This window comes from Cuculus canorus, chromosome 1 (genome assembly GCF_017976375.1).
Source record: "Cuculus canorus isolate bCucCan1 chromosome 1, bCucCan1.pri, whole genome shotgun sequence".
Taxonomy (NCBI): Eukaryota; Metazoa; Chordata; class Aves; order Cuculiformes; family Cuculidae; genus Cuculus; species Cuculus canorus.
The window spans coordinates 90575089-90599268 of record NC_071401.1 but is presented as its reverse complement, the minus strand read 5'-3'; the positions used below and the strand labels follow the sequence as shown (position 1 = coordinate 90599268).

Sequence of the window (24180 nt, the reverse complement as noted above, 5' to 3'; positions counted from 1 at the left end):
AATATTTTCCTGCATCTACTGTGTTTTTCTAGACAGAGCCGTTTGTACCAATGTCAGACAGATGTTCATCTACATAAATGAAAAGATGTTGAAGTCCTCCTTCAGCATTTGTCCTTCGTGTTAATGTGAGTTGATCCTATTTCATCGCAGGAAAGCTCTTCACAGTACAAGTTTGGGCTCAGTTGGCTCCTGTCTGCCATCTCTGCCTTGTCCTTTTAGCCCAGGAGATGTTTCAGCCTCCCAAAGGTGAGCTTTATGTGACAAAACTGCATGGATCCTAATTCCACAATAACCAACATATTGGATGTTTTCAGTCACTTGATAGCGTTCAGAGACCAGCAATCCTTATATCAGTAACAGTCATTCACTGGTCTCTTGCTTGCTGGACCCTTCTATGTGTTCCTGTTGCTAATCATTACATGAATGTTCCAGTTTGTAACACCTTGTAGTCATATGTATGTTATTCAGTGACATGGAGAGAAACATCGGTTCTTTTAAGCAATAATGTCCTGTACCTTGAGTAACTTACCTGTTGCATATTTGCTCCCAGCGTTTCTTCCTCTTCGAGGTGGCTCAGCCAGGAAGCCGCAGTATGACGAGAAAGACAAAACAGAAGCATGTTTGTGAAGAAGTTACAATCATATTGTGGAGATAAAGATACCACAATATGAGCTCAGTCTGATTTTTTAAATTATTTTTTAGGGTTTAGAGGACAATATGGATAACATTTGATGGAAAACTACATAGAAAGGAGAGTTTTTAGGTTACTGTTTGCTGTGAATTAATTTCTTGCTTTTTTTTTTTTTTTTTTTTTTTTTTTAGAGTGGTGACCAACCCATTTGGAAGCAGCATTCATGTTTCAGGCAGTGGTCAAACAAGCCAGGTAGGGATGCAGGGACAAGTCCGTGTCCCTACCAGTTTCCAAAGTAAAGTTTAAAACCAGCAAGAGGACATAACCAAGAAGAGGAAGTTAATATAGATAAAACTTGTTCAGGATTGACTATGTAAACCCTTTCTCTACACATTTAGGCATTTTTGAATCATCTGTAAGTTTCTTCTGCTATGTATTACACACAAACAAACTAGCTATCCTCATCTGTCTTTCACCCTAGCCATCTGTCCTCTTTGCTCTCCTCTTTCATCAGGCTAATTTCATATTAAGAACAATGAACAAAGAGAAGTGAAGGAGCTGATTCACAAACTTCTCAGAAATCTGGTGCGGATCCCTGGCAAGCAGCATGGTGGGATGATCTGTAATAGCAAAAGTTTGTTGTATCACCTAACAGTACTTGATAAGGCTCCCACTTTCAAAGACAATTCTGTCAGCAGGGAATTGTCTTAAAACGGAAGACCTTTTGCAGAGCTGCTGTGGCACACGTGGGACACAGCCTTCTCTAAATTAGATACAGTTTATGGGTGAGACTTAGGTTCCTTGCCTTCAGATATCTACAGTGCAGATGTCTGCACCTGCACTAGTGCTCTGGATCCCTTACTTGCTGATGGAAGCGTGATGAGCACCTCTAGGGAGTGACTAGCCTTCAGGAATATCTACGGGAAGCAGGATATCCACACACTGCCCCTCCCTCTGCACTGACTGTGAAGGGATTTAAAAAAAACCCAGCTAAATGTAGATGTTTGCACTGCTGTTGGGTGAGGTGAGTCCTACCCTTGTTAGCCTTGCTAGAGGAGCATTGAGATCAAGCATGGCGACTGCTTGGATGCTCACCACACTTGCTGCAGGCTGCAGCAGCACCACAGTGAGCGTGGTACACGTAGGAAGGGCTGAGCCTTAGGCACCTGTGGGTAGTCTGGGTTAAACTTGGGCAGACTGGGCAGAGCAGAGTGTGAGTCCACACTACGTGTTGACCACCCATGTGATTCCTCTCATGGGGTGTTTTGGAGCTTAGATTGAGCAGAGTCTTGGAGCCGTACTTATCAGGTGGACCTGAGTGTCCTCAATGAGCTTGACTCAGACTCTGCCCTACTGTGTCTTGGTCAAGTTTCACTCTAGCTGGGAAACCTGAGTTGATTTAAAACGAACTAGGATTTCTCTTGTTAGAGCTCTCTGAGAATCTAGTTTAGCAAGGAATTTAAGTGTATGCATAAGGCTGTCCCTTTTGCAGAAAGCCACTCAGGTTTATGTAGAAGGCTTGCTAAAATCTGTCAAACGAAGCACTGGTTGAAATGCTTTCTTGACAAAGAGGAATTCCTAATTGGAGGCATTTAGGAATTGAATCATCGTAATAAAAAAACCCTCTATGCAAGGAGGTAGCAGTGAAAGGAGGTAATATAGTATTGTCTGAACATGTTTATACAGGCTATATATTGTGTGTTGTTATTGTAGTTCTTCTGCAATATAAGCTAGCAATTAGCAATTAAATTCCCATTATAGGATCATGTTGGTAATTGAGATAAACTGTAAATGTGTAACTGTTTTAAACCTTTCTTTTAACTAACCGAAATACTGTAGTACTTACATAATTTAGAGATAATATACCCATTAGTAGAGTTTATGACTCAATAAACAGCTCCCACAAGTTCATAAAAGCCAGAACCGTAAACACCAGAACTATTAATGCAACAGAAATTCTGTGCCTCCCTCTTTTCTTGGTGGTCTAGATAGAGCAAGGGGAAATGCTATCTCAGAAAAAAAACATTTATTCTGGCTATATAAATATAAATGAATTGTCTTAAAATCCATCTGGAAATTTCCTCTCCTCCCCATGTCCCAGGTGGTCTGGCAAGAATGATGCATTCTGCTTTTGTCTGCAGGCAAGAGCAAGAGCTCCCATTTGAAATCATTTACATGAAAGAATTGCGTGTAAAAGCACTGGTGGTATCCTCACCCCGCCTCTCCCTTCTGGAGAAATGGGAACAATATCTTCTCTAGAGCTGGGTTTCAATGTACTTTTTCTTTTCTTTTTTTTTTTTTTTTTAAAGGAAAAGCCTCATCAAAGTGCCTGGACTTCACAATTTTTTAACCTCTGCTGCTGGCATTTTTTCCCTATTCTGACAGCTAAGTGAATTTTAGAGAAGAGCATGTATTGCTAGGAGTTTAATACAAGCAGAGCTTTTGTAGCTCAAGCCTTTTTCATTTGGAGTTGAGGGAAGTGATTAATTAAGCCATTTGCAACAAAAAAAATGAACCCTTTCCTTTGTCTGAAAGAGCTTTATTTTGCAGCATGGTAGAGCACCATTCTGCTTAGCAACTCATTGTGCAATGAACCACCTCTATCTTGTCACTTACTTTGCTGCTAACGGACTTTACTTCCTCTATTGTTAAAATCATATTGTTTGAGTTTAACAAAATGCATTAAGTTTTTGTCATTGCTAGATGACTGGGTTTGAATGTGTGTGAAAAGCTGGAGGTACACAACAGAGCCACTGCTCTTGCCATCCCTCTCCCAGTAGGTAACTCATCCTGGGAAGAAACACATGGTTTTAATTTGTCTTGCTGTTGCATCATGTCTTCTGTTTTTGCCACTTTTGTGTGAGTGTTTTTTTCCAGAGTAAGGATCTCAAGTGACTGTTGGGATTTTTGTCTTATCACCTCTCCACTGCTGGATTCCTGACCTTTACGACTACGCCTACAAGGGAGTTTGGCCTTCAGGACCCCAGTAAAGCTCATTTTCACAAAAGGGAGAAACTCAGACATTCTGTTCTGCAGAAGCCTGGTAAGCAGTGAGCAAATAAGTGTCTTTTGGGCTTTGAGCCATTTGCATATCACTGGCCTTCCCAGTTTATCCTGAAGTTTTAAGTTTCCATAACAATGGTATCAAACAAGGAGGCACTCCCTTGGGAATGTGCCTGCCCCTTTCCCTTTCACCCAATGACTAACACTCATAATGCTCAGCAAAGTTTCACAGCCTTGCAGCAGGTTCAGAGATGCCCCTTTTGATTCCCTGTTGGCAACAACATAATGAAGATAACCCAAGGCTCGAAGCAATAGGATGTTCAAATTAGAAAGAATCTTAATGCATCTTAATGAAGCAAAATTCCTTTCAGGAGGCAAACAGTTATGAAGAACCTGAACTGTTGCTGCTGAGGTCCCAACAGTTTAACCATTGATTTCTGTGGGAATACTTTATGGGAAAGGGCAATTGCTTCACTGCTTTCCCGTCCTTGCACTCCTCAACTCGTCTCAGGGTAGTCAACATGCTTCAGCTGTAGTAGCCAGGTCCTAAGAATGAGTCAGATCCTGGCAGATCCCAGCGCAAAATGCAGTATTGCAGATATGTAGGTATGGGGGTCTGTGACGGATCAACTTGACTCCTTAACCAAACTAGTGGTAGTTTGGTACAGGCTCCAAAGGAGGTAAAGGCCTAAACCGTAACTGAGCCAAGAACTTCTCTAGTTCCAATCTATTCCCTGAGAACCCAGAAAGGAGCAGAGTGACACAATGAGCATCCATGCATATGAGCTTGGAACATTGATCATGCGATTAATACATGAATAGCCAGTAGCTTTTCCAAGACTCATTTATCAAAGAACAAAGAAAGTTGTGAGTATAAGGAGCCCCATGCATACCTTTCCCGTTGCATGCAATTTGACTATGAGCCAACCACTTCATCCCATAAATATGACAGGCTAAGTGAGCCACCTTTGAGCTCTCCCTGCTGAGCAGCCTGGCTGCATGGTGGCGATCTCCCCTTGAGCTGGGACGCCTCTCAAGGTTGGTTCCCAAGGCAGAGAAACCTTTCACTGACAACAGATCATTGGTAAGTGACTGATACCGTGCACAACCTTATAAGATAGTAACTTTGATTTTTGTGCCTTGGTAACTTTGCCTTGGTAGTTTTGAATCATTGTTTAAACGATTGTGCCATACAGTAATAGAGTGAACCTTGCCACTGAACTTTGTTAACAATCACTTTTGCAACTTCATATTTCAATAAAACCTCTTTTGCTGAGACCTCTGACAGTGGTTCTTTCAGTGATCTAAATCACTGATTTGTGACAGGGTTGCAGCACCATCTCTGTGGCTGCAGCATTAGCAGCTCTGGGTCGTGGCACCTGGTGGGATGGAGAGACAGGCGGAGCCATGCCCTGGCTCATAGCAAGATGAGAATCTGGATCAAAGCCTTGTGCAGACAGGAAAGACAGATAGTGACTCCAGTGCCAGCTCCAACCAGTGTGAAGGAAAGTTTTGCAAGTAACACTACCAAGACTGCACATGGATTCATGAGGGGGAATTACCAGCTACAAGATAACATTCCTGACGCCATGTAAGTATGTTGATGAGCAGGACAGGATCTGCGATTGTACATCACAGAAAAATGTCCGTAATATTGCTTGCCTGATCTACTATGTCTGTGTCATCCTGTGTCAGTGGAGGGGATTGATGGAGTAACAGAGACATTTTCACAAAAAACTCTCGTAAGAAGAGCTTTTAATGACTTTTCGTTACTGTAAAGTACACCTTAATTTAAGTATGTGGGTGGGCTGCTACTTGAATTATAGAGAAGAAAACCAAACTTGTCAGTCCTTGACTCTATTGTATGCAGTTATGAAGTTCTCCAAAGCCTCTCGAAAGGCTCCTAGTCATGTAGGGGAACTGGGAGTCAGGATTGGGTTAGAAACTCAGCATTTGAAGTCTACAGGTGACTGTGAGTCTTGTGGTTTGCCCAAGTCCCTACTTGTAACTTTGAGAGGCAAAAGTAGACTCAGCAATTGTAGAATTGCCTCCTCACCAAGAAGAGGTTTAACTCTTTGATTGTTGTTTTCCCTCCTGGATTGCTCTGCTCAGTTGCACAAACCTACCACTTTCTCTAGGAACGAAGCAACGCTCCCTTTCTTGTAGGTCAGAGCAATTCCATAGTCTTCCTTCTGTTTCACCAGCTGAGGCTTTCAGATGCTTGGAGACTCTTTAGACCAGTCTGCAAAGCCCCTGGTCAAGCTTTCCTACTGATGGCATGTAGAGAGCTATAGAAAGAGGGAATTACATGAGTATCAACACCTGACAAGCAGAAGGAAAAGCTTCTAATGCATGGATGTTGATGAATGCTTCCCTCCCCTCACATTCTTTTTATAAAAATGTCCTGTTGGTGGCATTTGAGGCATCTCTGCCTCAGTGTGCCAAATGCCTCTCGTATTGCAGGAGGTAAATCGTATATCACAGAGTGAGATACAATGTTTTGGATTTAATATCGCTAATTTAATCCATGTTAGTGAAGCCAAGCATGTATCAGCTAAGGAAAACAACAAGTTGGCCATCTCTAGGGAGTGTTTTCAGGTCCCAGGGAGGAACCCAAGTTTATGGAACAGGACATTTCCAGCTCAAGTGAGTGGAAATTATTCTTGGGGTGATATGTTAAGATGTTGTATCTGTCTTGGGAGTACAACTAATAGGTAATATACCAATGCAAGTAGATTTTACATTATGATGTCATAGCAGCCTTTCTTCTGTATGCATAAATATTCAAACCAGAATAGCATCCTTGAGGGAAATGGTTACTGTCCTTCTGGAAGATAATGCAGGATTTAGCATAAAAAATTAACCTCATGCAGTAGACTGGACTACAGCAGTTAAAATAATGGTGGCGATGTAAACAAATGATGGATGTTTTTATTAATAATGGGACTGTCACCTCTTCCTTCCCTGTAATTGCATCACTCACTGTATCTACTCTGGGTAGTATGGTGGAGGGAAAATATGGACCTCTGAGCCTGCCAGGAAAGAAAGGGTGGTTTGCACCTGGGCATGCTGTTTCTGAAAGTCAGGCCATTTCAGGAAGAATAAGCAAGAAGGACTGAGAAAGACTTGCTGTGCAAAGATGATTACAGATCGGTGGCTATGCCTCGCTTCGCCAATGAGGAACTCATGGCTTTTGTTTCAAGAAAGCCAAAGTGTGTCAGATGGCCAAAGGTGACTTGTTAAACAGCATATGCTAAGTTGCACCACTGGTGTAGTGAGAAGGATCAGGAAAGGAAGGAGAAAGAGATAATCAACATTTACTCTCTTTTAACAATACTGAAATCAAGCTTTTTTATTTTCAGGGCCAGCTCCTATGGTTGCTGTGCTCCCTGAACTTCTGTTCATGGCTGTTGCTGTTCCTTATTTTGAGCGGCCTTCCAAATAAAGTGAAAACCAGTGTTTTGAGTCAGGGACTGGTTAGTGTGACCAAGGAAGGCTGTGTCTCTGCCAGACTGCACTTACCATTTAAGTGGTAAAGATTTCATTCTGTATTTTTTTCAGTTCAAAGTGTGATGCTGTAATGTTCAACTGGTGGGAAAACTGCTATACACAGTTGCTAGGGAAACATCTTCTAGCTCATTTTCCTTTGAGTTTTGTCATTCAACTCTCAGCATGGCCATAATAGTTCCTTTAAAGTGGGGCGTGTGAGCCATGAAGGGGTGCCAGTCACTGACATAAGAGCTGGCATTGACCAGATGCTGTGGCTTGAATCTCACCAAAGGTCTTAGGGTCAGCAGAGAGGTTTCTGCAGATGCTGGAGGGGGATGGCAGGCAAAACAGCATCAACATGGATTTGAATAATGTGTTGAGAAGCCTCTTCAATTATACCTGCAGTAATGATTCAAATTCAAGCTTATATGATTGAGATGTTTTTGCTAGACTTTGTATTTACATTTCAGTAGCCTTTTCTTCCAGCAGTGATACCCCTTGTTTTGTTAATGAATCTGCTAGCAGTGTATTGGTAGGCTCTGTAATGAAAGAAAATACAACAGGAGTTACTGACTCCAAACTGATCAGAAAATCCTCCTCTAAAGAGGAAGTGAAATGACAAGCCTTTTTCTTTTATTCAACCATAAACATCATTACAATCGTCCCTCATCATCATGCCACAGAGGCAGTGATAGAGGCTGTAAACACCAGCCTCTGTTGAAAAAGAAGCCTCTCCCAAGCGTTTGTATGTCTAAACTCTCCCTTGAAAAGATAATCAGGCACAAAATTACTTACCCTTCTGTAGGAAATAGGCAGGGACTAATTTTCTGGTGGTTAATTCTAGGAATTACTCTGTGAGCAGAGGCAAAACAGATATTTTGGAGAAACAGCTGCAGTTTTGTCATCATCTTTCTGTAATGCCTGTATGTCAGCAAAGTTCTGCATGAACCTTGTTGTCTCATTGCACAGACACAGCAGGAGTCAGCTTGTGATCCAGAGGTATTACCCTGAAGTAGATCAGGCAAAAGTTTTGAAGAGGTCTCAAGAAGTGAGATGGAGTGGCATATCTAAGATTAGCACAGCAGACCGAAGGCAAAATCATGACTCTCTGAACTCCTAAACAGCATCTTCTCCAGCAGGCATCATCTCTCCTCTTTTTCTTCTGGGGTCTACAGCTCAGGTAACGTCTTCAGAAGATGGCTACTCTCACTCCGAATTTGCCTGCTGAACCCGGGTGTGGTTGGTCTTCTGTGGGTTTTGTCTTCCCTGGAGGCCGTGTCCTGTGCTGGGAAATGACTTGCATCGCACAGGGAGGTTCCCAGGGCTGTGCAGGAGGGTGACCCTCTCTAGACCATAAACTACTCCTGGCAAGCTTGACTGCTTCTCCTGCTGCTGTCCTCAGTCTCCTTCACAGCCACAGACTGCCAAGCACAAGGAGGATTTTTCTGAGTGAGAGGGAATCATGGGCATCTGAAGGGAAGACGAATGATCCCATACCAGCTCCTTCATCCCAGTCCCCTCTTTGACAGAAAGTTGGGTCGGTGTTGTTTTTGTTTCTGCTTCTTTCTTCCTTGCCAAAGAAATCATTGTGACTAACTCCTCATCATATGTGCCTAACAGTCTTTCTGGGATCAGGTCCCTCTCTTGAAAACAAAAATAATCCCTCTTGCCTCCCCTCCCAGCTATCCCATAACATACGTAAGTGTTCAAGGAAGCCAGGAATGTATTCTAATTCAGTTCGTTATTAATAAGTTCAGGAGCTATGAGTTTTCCCCTCTTCATTCAAAATGAATTATGTTTTGGGGAAAAATATATCCATCTTACAAAGTTTTAATCCAAAGGGACACCTTGTAATTAAATTAACCAGTGAAAAGGAAATTCTTGTAATAAGGGTGCAAGATAAATATTTGTACCGTGCACATTCTAATTTATCATAGCCTTAAAAGAGTCCATAAGGTTTGTTTTTCTTCACTGAAATGTGGTGCTTTCAGACATCATTCTCATTTATAAATTAGTGTATGCCACATGGGATATCCCCCTATAGGTTAAGGGTATTGGCCTGTGAGTGATATACTGCAGCCGAGAGAGCAGCGAAGTGAAGATGAGTAGTCCTGAAACACAAGCCCTAAATTTAACATTACCCAGAGGCAAACACAGCCCTGAACTGACTCAGGAGTGGAGGGAAGCCCTGATGCCTTATCATGTGGGAATGCACAGTGTGGTGGCACTGCTAATTTTGAGGGAGAGAGGGGAATGCACCTACACTCCCTCCATTAATCTGTATTTGTTTACCTAGATGGTACCATGATGATATCCACAGAAGCCCTGGGCAGGTGAAATGTTCAAGCGTGAGCCTATTTTTAAACCATCTGATGGGTTGCTTTAATTTCACAGACAGTGCTTCAGTGCTTTCATATTTCTAATTACATTCATGACTAAGTGCTCGATGCCTTCACTGCTGTGGGTCGCATCTACCTTTTTGGGTTTTATTTAGTGTTTTCTGAAGTAAAATACAATTCCTGTACGCGTGCCTTTGTTTATGCATTCGCCTTCTCTAACGTCTGCATGAGTGCTCACGCAGTGTTATGCACACACACGTATGTACACCCATTCAGGTGTATAAGGCAGACAGACAAGTTGTGTATAGACTTGCATATTTTTTACCCTACATTATACATTTAACTACATTTTAAAAGTAGGAAAATTTCTACTTTGTAAAACTGAGTGTAATCCCGCTGAAGGAAAATATGCTAAAACATCCGTAAATATGCACATTTTTTTCAGGAAAGGAGTGGGCACTGGGAAAGCTGTACCAATATAAATGAAATTATAGGGGAAAAATAATGCTAGTGCATTTTCCCAGTGTAAGAGGGCTCTAATTAATTATAAACTAGGTTTGCAGCCTTAATTGCAGATGCTGAACTATATGACACATTCTGGATGTTCAGTTGAAGCCTTGTATTATGTTTGACCCTCAAGAGACTATAGGAGCAAAATTGAGACTACAAAAATGGAGTTCATGGGGGAACAAATTGCCCACACATTTTGCTGGGCAGAAACTAAATCAACATTTTGTTCAAGGGAAAAAGGCAACTTTCCAAATATTTTAGTTGTAGGCATACTTTGGCCTAGTTTGTGGAAGAAGTTACAATTTTAACAGGGAAACCAGCAAAGATAACTGAACTTGTCTACGGGGAATACTTATTGTCCTTCTAATTACTTCCAAACTGAGTTTTTATTCCAGATGCATTAGCTATAGCTAGAAATAATTCAAGAATGAACTCAAGAACTGCGAATGTTGACCTTCTATACCAAGCAAGGTATTGAAAATTATATCATAGATTAGAATTGATAGACGTGGATAGGTCCCATGTATATGAGATAGATGGTGAAAGGGAACAAATGTTGCTTCTGTAAGGGAAAGTCAGGCTTTGCAAATCTGTTGGCAGCCTTTGCAGAAATCAGTGAGTACGTGACTAAGCAAGGCATCAGTGATAAAGCGTATCCAGTTTCCAAAAGTGGTACTTTGCCCCAGGCACATTGGAAAGCCAAGCTGTAGAGGGAGAAAGGCCCCAGTCCTCTTGCAGAACTGCTCTACTCCAGAAAACAGTGTAGATGTAGGTGGTATAATCTGATGTTTTAATCAAAGATCTGGGAGAGGGGATAAACAGCAAGTTAACCACATTTGCAGATGAAGCAGAACCCTTCAGAAGGACCAAAAATTTGCAGAGCATCTCACACTGTGGAGTGACTGGAAGATAAAATGTCAGGAGAAAGTCAGGGCTGGTAAGATCAAAGTAATGAAACAGAAGGGAAGTTAAAAAATGATTAGCATTTAGCCAACACTTGGTGCTCGGCAAACCGCTGCTGTTCAGAAAAAAGGTTGGAATAATTATGGAAAATTTTCCGTTAGCATTGTTTGCTACTCAACATAGGAGTAAAAACATAGGCAAATTAAGTACTGGATATCAGGAAGGGAAATTGTAATTTGAATTGTGAGTCCAAGCTATGTTTCAACCCCTGAAAAATGGGTAGAAGACAGCCAGAGGTACAGAGAGAATAACAACGAGGAGGCCTATGACCAAGATTGCATGACAGGGGCAGTAAAACAGCTTATGGAAAAAGGTCTACTCAAGGAAAGAGCCAACTTAGTGTTTTTCATAATGTAAGAACCGAGAGTCTTCCAAGGACATTATCAGGTTTAAAAAGAGGGCAAGGAAGTATTAATTTCACACTCAGTGTAGCTGCCTCGTGCCTGTGTCTTTGCCACAGGAAGCTGCAAAGGCCAAGAAGGTAGAGGGGCTCAAAAAGGGATTAGACAAATTCAGAGAGGATTGGGTCATTGGTGACCGTCAAACACCGCAGCCCAGCTGCAGCTCGGGCTCAGGAAGCCGTGTGACCACCATGCGCTGCGAGCGCAGCAGGGATGCCAGGAAAGGCCTCTGGGCGCTGGTCCCGTTTCCTCTGTGCTTTGCTCTGAGCATCTGCTACTGACCGCCATCGGAGGCAGGATATGGGGTGAGACCAACCCTTGGTCTGACCTCACAGAGTAGTTCTTATGTTCCTCTATCTCACCGAGAAATACAGATGTGCTGTGCTGACATCTAAATAAAATAAATTAATCTAACTTTAAATAAACTGAATGTTCTCCTTGAACTAAAAAAAAGTCCCAAAACAAACCAACAGAAAAAAACCCCAAATAAACCCGAGATAATGTTTATACTGGAAAATGTACATTTTTTTCTTCCTGGATAATTCAAAACCAGCTGTAGTGGTTTATTCAGTCTCCCACCCCCCATCCAAAGTTCACTTTTAGGTTGAGACAAATGCTTCCAGTGCCAAAGAAGACATTTGAATAAGGCTGTAAATGCGAGAAAACAGATTTAAGTTGCAAATTGTGTTTTGCTGCAACCTTGAGCAGTAATCTCATGATCTGCGGTAATTTTGGTAACATTTGCTTATCTTCAAGCACAGAATGGCTCTGGTTTAGCAGAAGCTGCGTTGTACCAGGAGGATAAGCAACAATCTTACTGACTGAACAGGATTTTCTGATATCTTACAAAGGTTTCAGGAAAAAATCTCCTCAGAATGATGTTCTTGATGCCAGGGCTGAGGGGTTTTAAAGCTATCATTAGATGGGATAGCACTCAGCAGCTGCTGGGGCAAGCCCTGCGCATGTCACAGAACCTAAGGAAATCTGGAATTAATCTTGGTGGCAGGCACGGCAGGGGATTTTGCTTTCAGTAAAGACAGGATTGCCCAACACTTCCCTTTATAAGTTCTTGCTTATGCTTTCTCATAACATTGGCAAACTTCAGCTCTTCAGGCTAGAATTATGCACATTGTATATCTTTCCCTAGCTTACAAATTTGGGAAAATGTCAATGCAAATGGAAAGTTCTGAAAAGGAGGAGAGAATGCAGACAGAAATGGGGGCTTAAAACCCACCTGCCAACTCATTCCCTTAAAGGTTACGAAGTTTCTCTCTAGTTGCAGCAAAGACTTAAAAACTTTCAAAGGATCTGGTGAAAGTGTGTTTTCTTGCTGTCACCAAAAGAACCAGCTGTCAGTTAGTTATGTGATGCTCTGAAGTCCCGTTTTTACATGCTCAGAGGTCAGCAGAAGATTTTCCTTAAGCAATGTTTTGAGGGGAAGGAAGAATAATGAACACTCGCTTTGGCTTTTCCCCTTGCAGGTAACTAGAATATGATTTTTTAAGAATAACAGTGATGTAACTTCAGGCCCTGCTGCAACTGAGCGTGCAACCTTGGCAAAGCTGGACTTCAAGGGCAAGGTCCCAGAACTTCAAGAAGTCCCAGCACCCTCCTGTCTTCCAGGCAAGGTCAACCAGATGCTCCAGTGGTAGCATCAGAGGCAAGACTGTGTGTTAGCAGCCACAGTTCTTCCTTTTTGAAGGGGAGATGAGAAATGACCAAGGGTGATAAGTACCAAAAAGCTGTTGACATGCATTCAGGACTCTGGGAAAGGATGTAGGAAATTTGTGTTTCCTGATCTGCCAGAGGCCGATTTGATGAAACTACCATAATGTATATGTGCAGAAGGTTTGAATGAAGGGTCATTGTATGTTAAATTAACTGTACTGCAAGAGCATTAAAGAAAACAAGAACAGGAGAAACTCTTCAATCCACAGGAAGATTTGTGTGATGCTCAGATAAATAGATCTTGTTAGCAGGAGACCTATCATTCTTGTGGGGTCATTGGAAGAGACCCAGGGCCTTTTGCACTCTGCATGTGCAGCATAAAATTGGTTTGCGTTTGCTTGATCTTTTTCATTGTGTTATACAACCTTGAAGAAAGAAAAGCAAGCATACAATTTGTGATTTATAGCTTGATATTTACTTGCCGTATCCGGGTGCGAGACTTAGTCCAAGAAACAAAAAGAGACTGTGAGCCCAGAACAAAAGTTAAATGCTTAAGGACTAAATGTATTTTTCTTGGATTGCTTTGCTTGCTCTGCTTGGAAAGCCAACCGCCTGCTCACCCTGCGAGGGTTTCCAAGCTCATGTACTTCCACGTTGAAGTCTCTGTCTCTCTCTCCATTTCTCCGCTCTTCACACTTGGCTCAGTGGACCTTAACCCTCATCCTCACTGCTTCTTGTGGAGGAGATTCCTGCACCCCATACTGGGCTGAGAAAACCCCTTTTTAATAAATTAATGCAGTGCGATGGGATGCGGGAGCATCTGGCGCTCCCAGTTCTGATTTATTTCTGCAGCAACACACAAAACATCGAGTGATAAATTATTGAAAGTCAACGGGCCCTTCGAGAACAGGGCCATGATGAATAGCGAGCAGTTGGCATCCCACATATCCCGGAGGGCTACCTAGGGAGATGATAAGGGGAAAGAAAAGGCTGAAGTCTTTGAAGTATACAGCTGTTAGGAATGTCTTCCTTTCGATGAGAGGCTACTTTGATTTTTAATGCCTTATTTCAGCAATGGGAAATGGGATTAGTAGTCAGCTGGGAATAAATAGTAACCACTAAACTCACTTTCACCTGCAGCCCATTCTGATATAGGATGACAATGAAGCAGAATATTGATTTATCCTAAATGAATTTTTTATTAAGGACACCAGGGGCTCCCTTAAAAGATGTTGCAGATACCAGAGCAGCCTTTTGCAACTTCCAGGGCAGGGAAGTTCACAGTCTGTGCCTCACCAGTAAAGAAGCCACGATGTGCTTGTTTGGAAAATCAGAATTACTTTGGAGTCAGTGTTTAAAGATACCGAAACAAAGACCAGATAATGTAAACACTTCCCACTTGCCCTAGTTATGTAGGATTTTCACAAGTAGCAGTGGAAAAACCAGAGAGAAATACCATTCCTTAATGATCCTGGAGCTTGTGGTCATAAGGAAAAAATTTTTAGGCAAGGGGATGTGGCGACTGAGATCACTGCAGGGCATTGCTGGCTGGGACTCCTGGATGTCCATGGGACAGCTGAGCTCTCCCCCTGTCTCTGTCCCATAACTTGGGAGCTGGATGCAGAAAATGCTCTGTCAATCGTGAAGGACCAGTTGACAGAAGGTTTGTTGTACATCAGGTTGTTACAGTAGCCTTTTCCAAGCCTATATGTGTTGTGAGATTCTCTACGTCCTCTCAGGCAGAATATGCCCCTATCATGCATACATGCCAGTAAGAGTTAAAACGAGCCCTGTGCCCAGAGGTGAAAAATTTGAGCCAGGATGAGGGCAAAAGACAGGAGTGCTCTTCACTCTGACCACCCTGACCCGACTCCAGCTTTTTCTGCTGGATTTCAGAAGGGTATGCAGGGAGCTATGCATGGACATCCAGAGCACCCTTGTGCAAGCACTTTGAAAAATCTTGAGCTGGTGCTTCAGACTGTCATGCTTTTTTGGATGATGTGACTGTTTATCAGTATTGAAGCTGGCAGCCAGGGTATATTCCGCAGTTATACTTGGGAGCACTCTCATTTGCAAAGATTGTATCTGGCAGCTAGTGATAACTTGGCTTTGGTTCCAAAATTTTCATTTCAATTGCAACAGAAACCATCAAAGGATACATTTTCATGTCTGCTTCTGTTTTGGACAGCTCTGCTTTCAGATACAAGAGCATGGGGGAGATGTTCACATGCACATCAACCTCAATGAGAAAAACAGCACAATATTTTCATATTTGTTTTCTCTCGTCTGCCTCTTATGTTCTCTTCTCTGCCTCCATCTTCTACTGTAGTGGGTATTTGCATTTATTAGCTATTATTTAGTATCCGGGGAATTCCTGACTGGTACTGTTTTTTCTGCTTTGCTTTTGGCTGAACTACATGTTTTGGAAGTCCCTAAAAATTGCTAGTTAGATGACTCTCATAAACCACTATGAGTTACTCTAAACAGAAAGGCAGAAACACTGCAACACCAGTGTAGTTGATAATTGCTCACTGGAAATCTCCACGTAGGCTTTTACTGTAACTGTGAATTGCTCAACGGGCCAGTCGAGCTGTTTGTTTTAAAACATCCGAGGTGGTTGCAAAACTGCAGGTGTGGAGTGGGACGGGTGCCTACAGGGTGGAGGGGGCGTGGGGGGAGCCAGTCATGTAGACTCCATGTACATCAGTGGCAGCTCCGGCTTTTCCTGCCCAGCCCAGGCTGCAATGGTGTGTTGGCTGATAAAAGCTAACTTTGATTGTGCTAACTTGGGAGTAAGCAAGTAGATAAACTTGTAGGACATCTCTGGAGGGCGTCACAGCCCAGGCTGGGCTCTGGGCTGGCAAGAGTCAGTTTAGGCTGGTTTCAGCTGCTTCTATTTACACCCTTTCTGCTATCTTATTGCAGCTATCACAAGGCGATGGCTACCAAGTTGCCCCTATGAAGGTGCTTATTACACAGCCGTGTCAGGATATTTTGGTCTCCATTTAAAAGCTTCATCATTGCCTCTTACTCTCTGTAACTCTCTCAGTTTCCAGCCTCTCTTTCCTCCTCACTAACATTGGTGCAGGCTGTCCATTCTGCCTTGCGTCTCTTCCTCTCCATCTTTGCTGCCAGCCTGTGTTTAAAGCTCCAGCAAAGAAACCAGGGTACGAAGGGACATTAGAGACTGAATTACTTCTGGCAACCTATTCTCTGCCTCCAAATGCACCCAGCAGTGCTGACTCTGCCTCCTGAACTGGGAGGCACTACTGCAGTTGGTACCTACTCTGCTTATGCAAGACTTTGCTTTTTCTGTGGCTAAACTGGTGGTTTGTGTTAGTGCAATGAGTGAAAGAATAGCACAGCACATATAAATATTTTAAAGTACTTTAATTAGAATAAATTCAGCACTGGTGATATCATCAGTGTCCTTTTTATAGCATTAAAATGAAACATTTCTCCTTTTTCATGGAGCTTTTCCCCCCTCTGTTTCTCTTATGAGCAGAGGCTTATTATCACCTTTTCCACTCCTATAGTCCACATGTGACTCCAAATCAAAGCCTGAGTTATTTCATCTCTTGCCTGGAAGGGTCAGTGTAACATATCAAAATCAGCTTGACTTACATCTGCTTTGCAGATCATCACTGGCATACTTTTAAAATTGTTATAGGCCTATAATGACGCCTTCCTCCCCTCCCCCAATGCTCCAGTAATGTCAAGATTTATTGAATCTGAAGGTCCAGTTGTGACCTTGGCTCTCACTCGCGAAATCTGAACCGCTGGGGTCTATAAATCTTTGTGCATTGTTCAATTTATAGAAGTGAACATCTGCTTATCATACAATATTTAAGTTGCAGGTGTATTCTACCAGTAAAATAAACACACGAGTTCACGATTGCATAGGCTATGGGACGTTAGACAGATGTTAAAGAGATGGTGATGGTTTTGCCTGTTGGGAGAGCCCTCAGCAACAGCACTTGTCGTTGGCAGAGCTTCTGGATGGCAAAGTGGCTCAGGACTCTGCATCCCCAAGAAGTGAAAGTGGCAGAGCTTTTACCCCAAAACATCAGCTTAAATCATCTTGCTGTGTGGACAGAAATATGTGGCTGAGCTGCACACAAATCACATAAGGGAAAAAAAATGTCATCTTCCTGCTTCTCCTGCATCTGGTGGGAAAGGCATCAACCCAATATAAGGACAGTTCGCTTTCTGCTAATAACCTGGGGAACAGAGGCAGACTGGTGACTGTTTCTTCACTCACATGTCAAAAATACAGTGCGCAAGAGGACACAATCTCAGGGCATGCATGGAGAGGGGGAGATCTACAAAGAGTTGAATATGATGAGAGGCTGAAGATTCCACAGTGTAAGGAAAGTATTACTCACCACTGGAAAGAGAGAACAAGAGGAACAGAAAATATCCACCATGAGTGGAGAGGAGGAAAGAAGAGGTGACCAAGTAAATATAATCAGAAAGTCAGTAATGTCTGAGATGGGAAAAAGAGGGACAGCACAAAACTAAGATGACTTTGTGCAATGCAAAGGAGATGACCAAGACAGAGGATTTTTGCCAAAAACTGAGGAAGTCAAGAGAGACAGCATTTTCACTAAGAAAAGAAGGAGAGGATAAAATGAATTACTAAAATGATGGAAAATCTTCCTAGTTTGGATGGAAAAAGTTGAGCTTTGAATACTGCTTATGTTTGAAGGCTATCTCAAAACAAAGCTCTAGCGTCCAAGCAAGCATTCTGGCTAGAGCCTACCTCCTTGTTGTGAGGTTGCTCTCCTCACTGTCTCCTCGCCTGCTGGGCAGGAAATATGCCCATGGGGCCGAGCAGCCAGCTGTGGTGTGCCCAGGACCTCCTCAGGCATGCGGTCTGCTGCCCCACAGAGATGAGGGTGGCTGATACAACCATTTGGGATAGTAGAATTATTCCATCCAGCTTCTCTGTTCTCTCCATGGCTTGGGGCTGGTCACACCATGCAGTGAAGTACCACTCAAGGCAGTGACTGGAGAGTAACTGAGCTCAGAGCTGTGAAGAGCATGCATAGAGCCTGGGGTGGGATTTCTGGTTGCCCTCCATCCAGATGGGCAGAGCCTTTCTCCCAGCTTTGCCCAGGAGATTCCTTGAAAAGGGCTTTGGCTCAGCACTGAGTGAAGTGTTAATTGCAAGCAGATAGCAAAAGTGCCTTTGAGCATGAGGCATTTAAAAAAGCATGTTAAAAAAGCATGTTAAGTATTTTTAAAGGTGCTTGTGTTCCCTTTTCAGGATAAAGAGCCTCTCTGCAAGAAGCCCAGTTCCCACGGTGGGAAATGGGGCTTTCTTATTCCAGCAAGCAACTGGCTCTGGAGGGAACTGGCTGCAATGGATGCAGCTACACGGCACGACATGGTGCTGGACTGAGAAACTGGTGTCACAAGCTGTGTAACTGTGTCAGCTAGGTAGCCCTGTTTTGCAGAAGGAGAAAGAAAGACCAGCACCAGAGTACTTCTGAGGCAGAAGCCTGGACCATGTTGCACCCAGACACATAGAATCATAGAATGACGAGGTTGGAAAGGACCCACTGGGTCATCGAGTCCAACCATAACAGGGCTGGCCATTGTGCTTCTTTCCCTGCTCACTGCCTCCTTGATGCTCCAGAGTATACAGGTGGCCCCAGGGCAGCCCATGACACTGCTAGAGCTACTCTGCATAGCCTTGCACTGAAAATGCGAATTCAGAATTGGAAGGGCTGTATATAACATAAAAAGTTGCAGCGGTGCAGGGTGTGATTCGCTTTGCTTTTATTCCCGCGTGTCCCTGTGGGAGGCAGAGCCCTGCAATTCGACATGGCCTCCTCAAGTTATTGCATGCAGTTTGGAGGGCGATCAGCTCAGTTCATTAAGCTGCCCATGAAGGAGGGCAGGAGGGCGTCTAGTTAACGTTACAAAGCACCTGAAGAAAAAAAGATTCCAAAAGGTTTCAGCTCTACTTCTATCAAAACACCTATTAATATATTTCAAGACCTGTCATAGCTGTGTTCTCCGCACTCCAGGCTTGTCTAACCCCAGCCATAATTTAGCATAAGGCATGAATATCTTCACTTATTTTACCCATAAAAGATGAAAATTGGGAATTTGTTCAGACTGCCAGGAATCTGGAATTTGTTGATGAATGGACATTTGGCTGAACATAGTGAATTCCCAGCTAATTGAAAGCAGATAATGAAAGTAATGCATTTACCTTGAAAAACATAATTTTCTTAATAAATAATTGAAATGGCAATCTTTTGACAGATGAAATAAGGAAAAAAACCTAAATAAATTTGGGATTAATTCCTGTCCTATATATTATAGCGTACTTTACAGACATACCTTATGAGGAGATTAAAAACTATAAATCTGTTTTTAAGCATGATCCCAGAGAGTAATTCAGTCTTGAAAATGCAAGGGTCATCCTGTTCAGGGTAATGTGATTTTAGTCACCATCAGCCCATGTTTCTGTCTCCAAATATCATACCTAGGAAGAAGAATGCAGAAGCTAGGGGAAAAAAACCACCTCAGTAAAACTTAGAAGGTAACCAGCCTGATCACAAACATTTTAATTAACATCTTTGTAGGTGTTTACCCTTCTCATTTAGTTCCTCTCAGTAAGGGTGGGCCACCAAAACTGTTTCACTTTATACTGGTGGGGAACTGTGACTAGATATTACGCTTCAGCCAAGGGGTAATGATTTTCAACTAAAGGGAGGTTAACAGCTGAAAACGGCTTGAAGCACTTGCAGATGATCTGAGCACACCCTCCATTTTAAGGAAAAAGTAGTGGAGGATCCAAACAAAAGCATATGGGTCCAAATATCCCAGTCTGGGTAGGGCTATGACTTGGCAGTCATTCTGGATCTAGAAGGAGGTTCCTCCCATCTTTATGCAACAGGACAAAATTAAACTGCAGATCTGAACTCCACTAAAGTGCAGAGTTTTCAAAGTGCAAAGGTGGTTTTTTTTTCGTAGCTTTAATTTGGCGGTAATAATTTGTTGTGGGATTGTGGTTTGAGTGGAACAAAATGCTCACAAAGCGACACGAAACCTGACAATTTTTAATCTATTAAACTGCAAAACTTGGCTATATTAACTTGAAGAGTTATTAAGCTGGGCTAAATTTGGAATTAATTTTCAATGAATTTGCAGCAGGTTACGGTTTTGGACAAAAGCCATGGGAAAATCAGTAGTTTCACAGATTTTAAATGGGAAAAGGAAGAAAACCATGGTAATATTCCTTGGGTTGTGATTTAATACTTCATACTTCATCAAACTGATGGCCTGCAAGGCCACGTGAACTGAAAGAACAAGTTCTGCAAACAGAGACTTTATCAAGTGCAGTAGGTCTGCTCACAGAGGTGCTTCCTCTCAGATCAGCTCTTCGGCTGATAAGCATCAAGAAATGCATACAGCTTCTTCATAAAATCAGTGGGCAAGAAGTTCTATGTGGCCCCAAAAGGAGCTGAAGAGTATGAAGAAATGGGATAAATGGTTTTGAACATCTCGCTTCTTTGCTATTAAATGTTCACTGATTTGCCAAGATCTCTAGGTCCTATGAGCATGGGGAAATTGCCATGCTCTCATACTGCTGAAAAGTTGACAGTGACAAACCACAGTGGCTGCACTAGCCAAGGCAAAACCTATTTTGTCTGTCTGTAAGAGCACGTAGCTGGTAAAAACAAACAGTAACTTTGGGGATATATGAGTGCTCCATTGTGTAATGAAAGGTCTTCCTATTTGTCTCAGTGGTGAGACAGTCTGCTGGACTACAGTTTCACTGAAAGTGTGTTTGTCATCATCGACTCTCTATTTTCTTGGATTTTTTTAAGATCAGAATAGACCTGAGGGTTTTCTAGACAGATCTTCATTATAACACAACCCAAGGGACCTACCTTGGTTTCTTCCTTCTTGAAATTTCCTAATTTCGATGTTTTACACTACTTTTTTTTTTTTTTTTTAGGGAAACCTTCAAGACTTATTAGAAACTGATCAATGACAAGGAACGTATTGCTGAGTAATTCTGGCAGTTAATTATACTTCCCTCTGAAAAGGTGTCTTATTTCTGTCAGAATAAACCTAACTTCAGCTTCAGACCATGAGATTTGTTAAATGTTTCTCCAGCAAGTGAAGCGGCACACCTATTGTGAAAGCTCTGCTGTCCATGCAGCCGTAACTCATTAGTATCAAGTCATCCTCAGACCTTCCTTTGGACATATCACATAAATTGAGCTCTTGAGTCCCTCAAAATAAGGCATGCTTTTCTATCCTTTAATCAAGTTAGTGTGTTGTTTCCTGAATCCTCTCAATTTTTTTTTACAGGACACTTTTTCTGAAAGGGTCACAGCATTGTGAAACACGGAGGGTATTTTACTCCTCAACGGACCCTGCTTTGAACAGCCAAAGGCTGTCTTAGCCTCTTTAGATGCTGGACTTGACTTCAGCTGACTTTCTACCAGGATATGGAAATCTTTTCAGAATCACAAATCTCCTCACTTGGTAAGTCTGTCCACCTTTGCTGTCCCTTACTTGTGCTGTGTCACAGTTGTGAAGCAAACCGTATCTGTCTCCCAGATCAACTGTTACATCTTTGCCATTCACCAGTCTCTCCCAGTCTTTGTCTCATTTGCCAGGTCCATCAGCAGGGAACAGTTGTTAAAGAGTGAAAGGCCAAGAACCCAGGTCATGAGATTGGCCAGTTCCGCAGAGGCAGTTTTATTTTAGGACTTAGGTAAAATAGTTGAACAGTATCATTTACATCAGCACCATTACATTTACCAATTAAACTTGTACATGCTCCAACATTTTAAAATTATTTGGATAGGATCTGTTTTTAAGAAGTTCATGATAATTTCAATGTAATTCTATTTATTCCCTTTAATTCTTAGTAGAGTCCCCAAATAACCGTACTATTATTTTGCTCAGATTGATGCCAGGCTGAAAAGCCTGTATTTATTCACATCCAGTTACTCTATTTAAGTGCTGGCATGACACTATCTTTCCTCTGCATCTCTAACTTCTCTAGTGTTCCAAGACTTATTCCAAATCAGCAGCAGGGGTTCAGTGAACATCTTTGCTTCTTGGATGCAAATCATTCAGGAACTGCCAATTAAAAATTTCTAAGTTTAGAAATTATTGTTACAAAAGCAAGGGTTGTTTTCCTTACATAAGATTCAATGCATTAGCTAGCTTTCCCCAAATCTGAGTGGGAAAAAACTTGCTCAACATTTTTACTTCTTTGTGTTTATTATTAGCAGTCTTATCATGTCCATTTACAAGCAGTATGATACCTGTTTGATAATCCCATTTATAACTAATATACTTTTAAAACTCCTGTTGACTATGGATGCCTACTTGTGTCCTTTTCTTACCATTCTTCTGTGATTTACAGCCTGTAATTCATATTCATTACCCTCAACTTACTCCTTTAGTTTTTATTAGTGACTTCTCTGGACTTAAGTCTTTAGTACAGTTTCTCAACTTCAGGACATCAGAGGACCTGCCCAGAGACACCCCTTATGAATAGCCAGCAATAAGAAAAGCTTTGACCAAGCTCAAGCCTTATCAGACACCAATAGTGACTTAATGGTGAAAGACATTCCTCATGAACCAGGATTGATTAATCTTAGTTGTCCCTGATCTGCTGTCATTAAGCTGTTGACAATCATTCATGTTTCTCTCTTTAAATTGTTCCTTGTGCTATTTTTACTTTTCTGAATCTAGGCTTTTTGAAATACCCAATACTGGCTGGAGCTATTTGATGATGATCCCCAAAATCATGATCCAGACCTGACGGTTTATTTCTATGCAGCCACTACTCTTCACTGTCTGATCTGCTGGTAACCTGTGAAGAAAAAAATCTAGCAGATTGTAAATTGCACATCAGATTTTCCATGCTATGTGTCATATACCGCATGTATTTAATTTATGCTATTTAAGTTATGTCTTCTGTATGCCTGGACGTGCCATGAATGTGTTGATGGATGCAATAAGAGGTCTCTCTCTTGCGCTATACAGGCAGCAGCACCTATGACAATGCAGTTTTTTGTCCCTATGCTTCACAATCCCTGGAGATAAATACACTCTTCCGTGTTACCTTTGGAGTAGATGCTAGTTGTAACCATCTTAGACACCATTTCTGAGGACACTAATCCATAACAATACAGGAACATTATTTCCTGAGTTGATAAAAAGCTTGGAAGCAGGCCAAACCCCTTTACTGAAATAGTGCAAGTCCTCCTTAGCTTTTACTCAGCTGATCCTCCTGAAATACCCAATAAAGAATGATTTAAACATTCCAGCCATGGGAATCTTTCTGTTGGATTTCAGCGATAGTGACGAGGTCAAGCTTGTGTTTCTAAAGGAGCAAAAATTGTTCCCCATTCACTATACAAGCAAGTACAGAATGTCTTCTCTTGGTCTATAAAGATGTTTCTCTTGAACTTTCTGATTTGATGCTAATGGAATGGTTGGATCATCTCTTGTCACTTCTTTGCTCCAGTGTGCCATGAGGATTACTTAACCAGATTTAAAGATTAAAGATTTAAAGATTACTTAACCAGGAAGTTACCAGGAAGCTAACATCCTCAGAAGGAGGCTTCCCAGCATACTGCAGCCCCTAAACCAGAGAGCAGAGACAGCTGAACCACAATAGCTGCTTTTGGCATTTTAAAATGGCCAGTGGTAATTTTGCTTATGAAATGAATTTTCTAGTTCTTTCTCACGTAGCACAGGAGACAGCCTGTCTCAGTGCAGATTGAATTATTATAATGAAGCAGTCATCACTTTGCTTCTAATCTGCCCATACTCTGATGAGGATTTGCCAAGTGATAAACAGAGACAATAGCAAATACAGCTAAGATATTGGCTGGCTTCCTCCAAAGAGTCCCCTCAGGTCTTTACAGAGGCATGGAAAGAGAGTCTAGGCTGGACCAATGCTCTGTGTTAATTACGATGAGGATAAAGAGGTGAAACATGAGGTCATTCTTCTTTGAATGCCTAATTCGTTCATTACATTTATTGGAATAGTCTGGCTGGTTTTCATATTGATATAACGGAAAAGTGTCATTTTTAACATTCCCAGTTTATTTCCTTGTTTATATTAATTTTTGAGTGAAAACCACAGAAAGACTAAGTCAACTTGAAACAAACCAGACATCTA

The 24180-nt window shown here is 42.0% G+C and overlaps 1 long non-coding RNA gene across 1 annotated transcript; it reads left to right on the top strand.

The window, feature by feature from the left end:
- Positions 1–1689: 1689 nt before the first annotated feature.
- LOC128853243 (uncharacterized) lies at positions 1690–23896 on the top strand. The gene is made up of 3 exons (XR_008451690.1): positions 1690–4718; positions 21342–21518; positions 22743–23896. It is a non-coding gene; the product is annotated as an uncharacterized LOC128853243 (long non-coding RNA).
- The last annotated feature ends 284 nt before the right edge of the window (positions 23897–24180 follow it).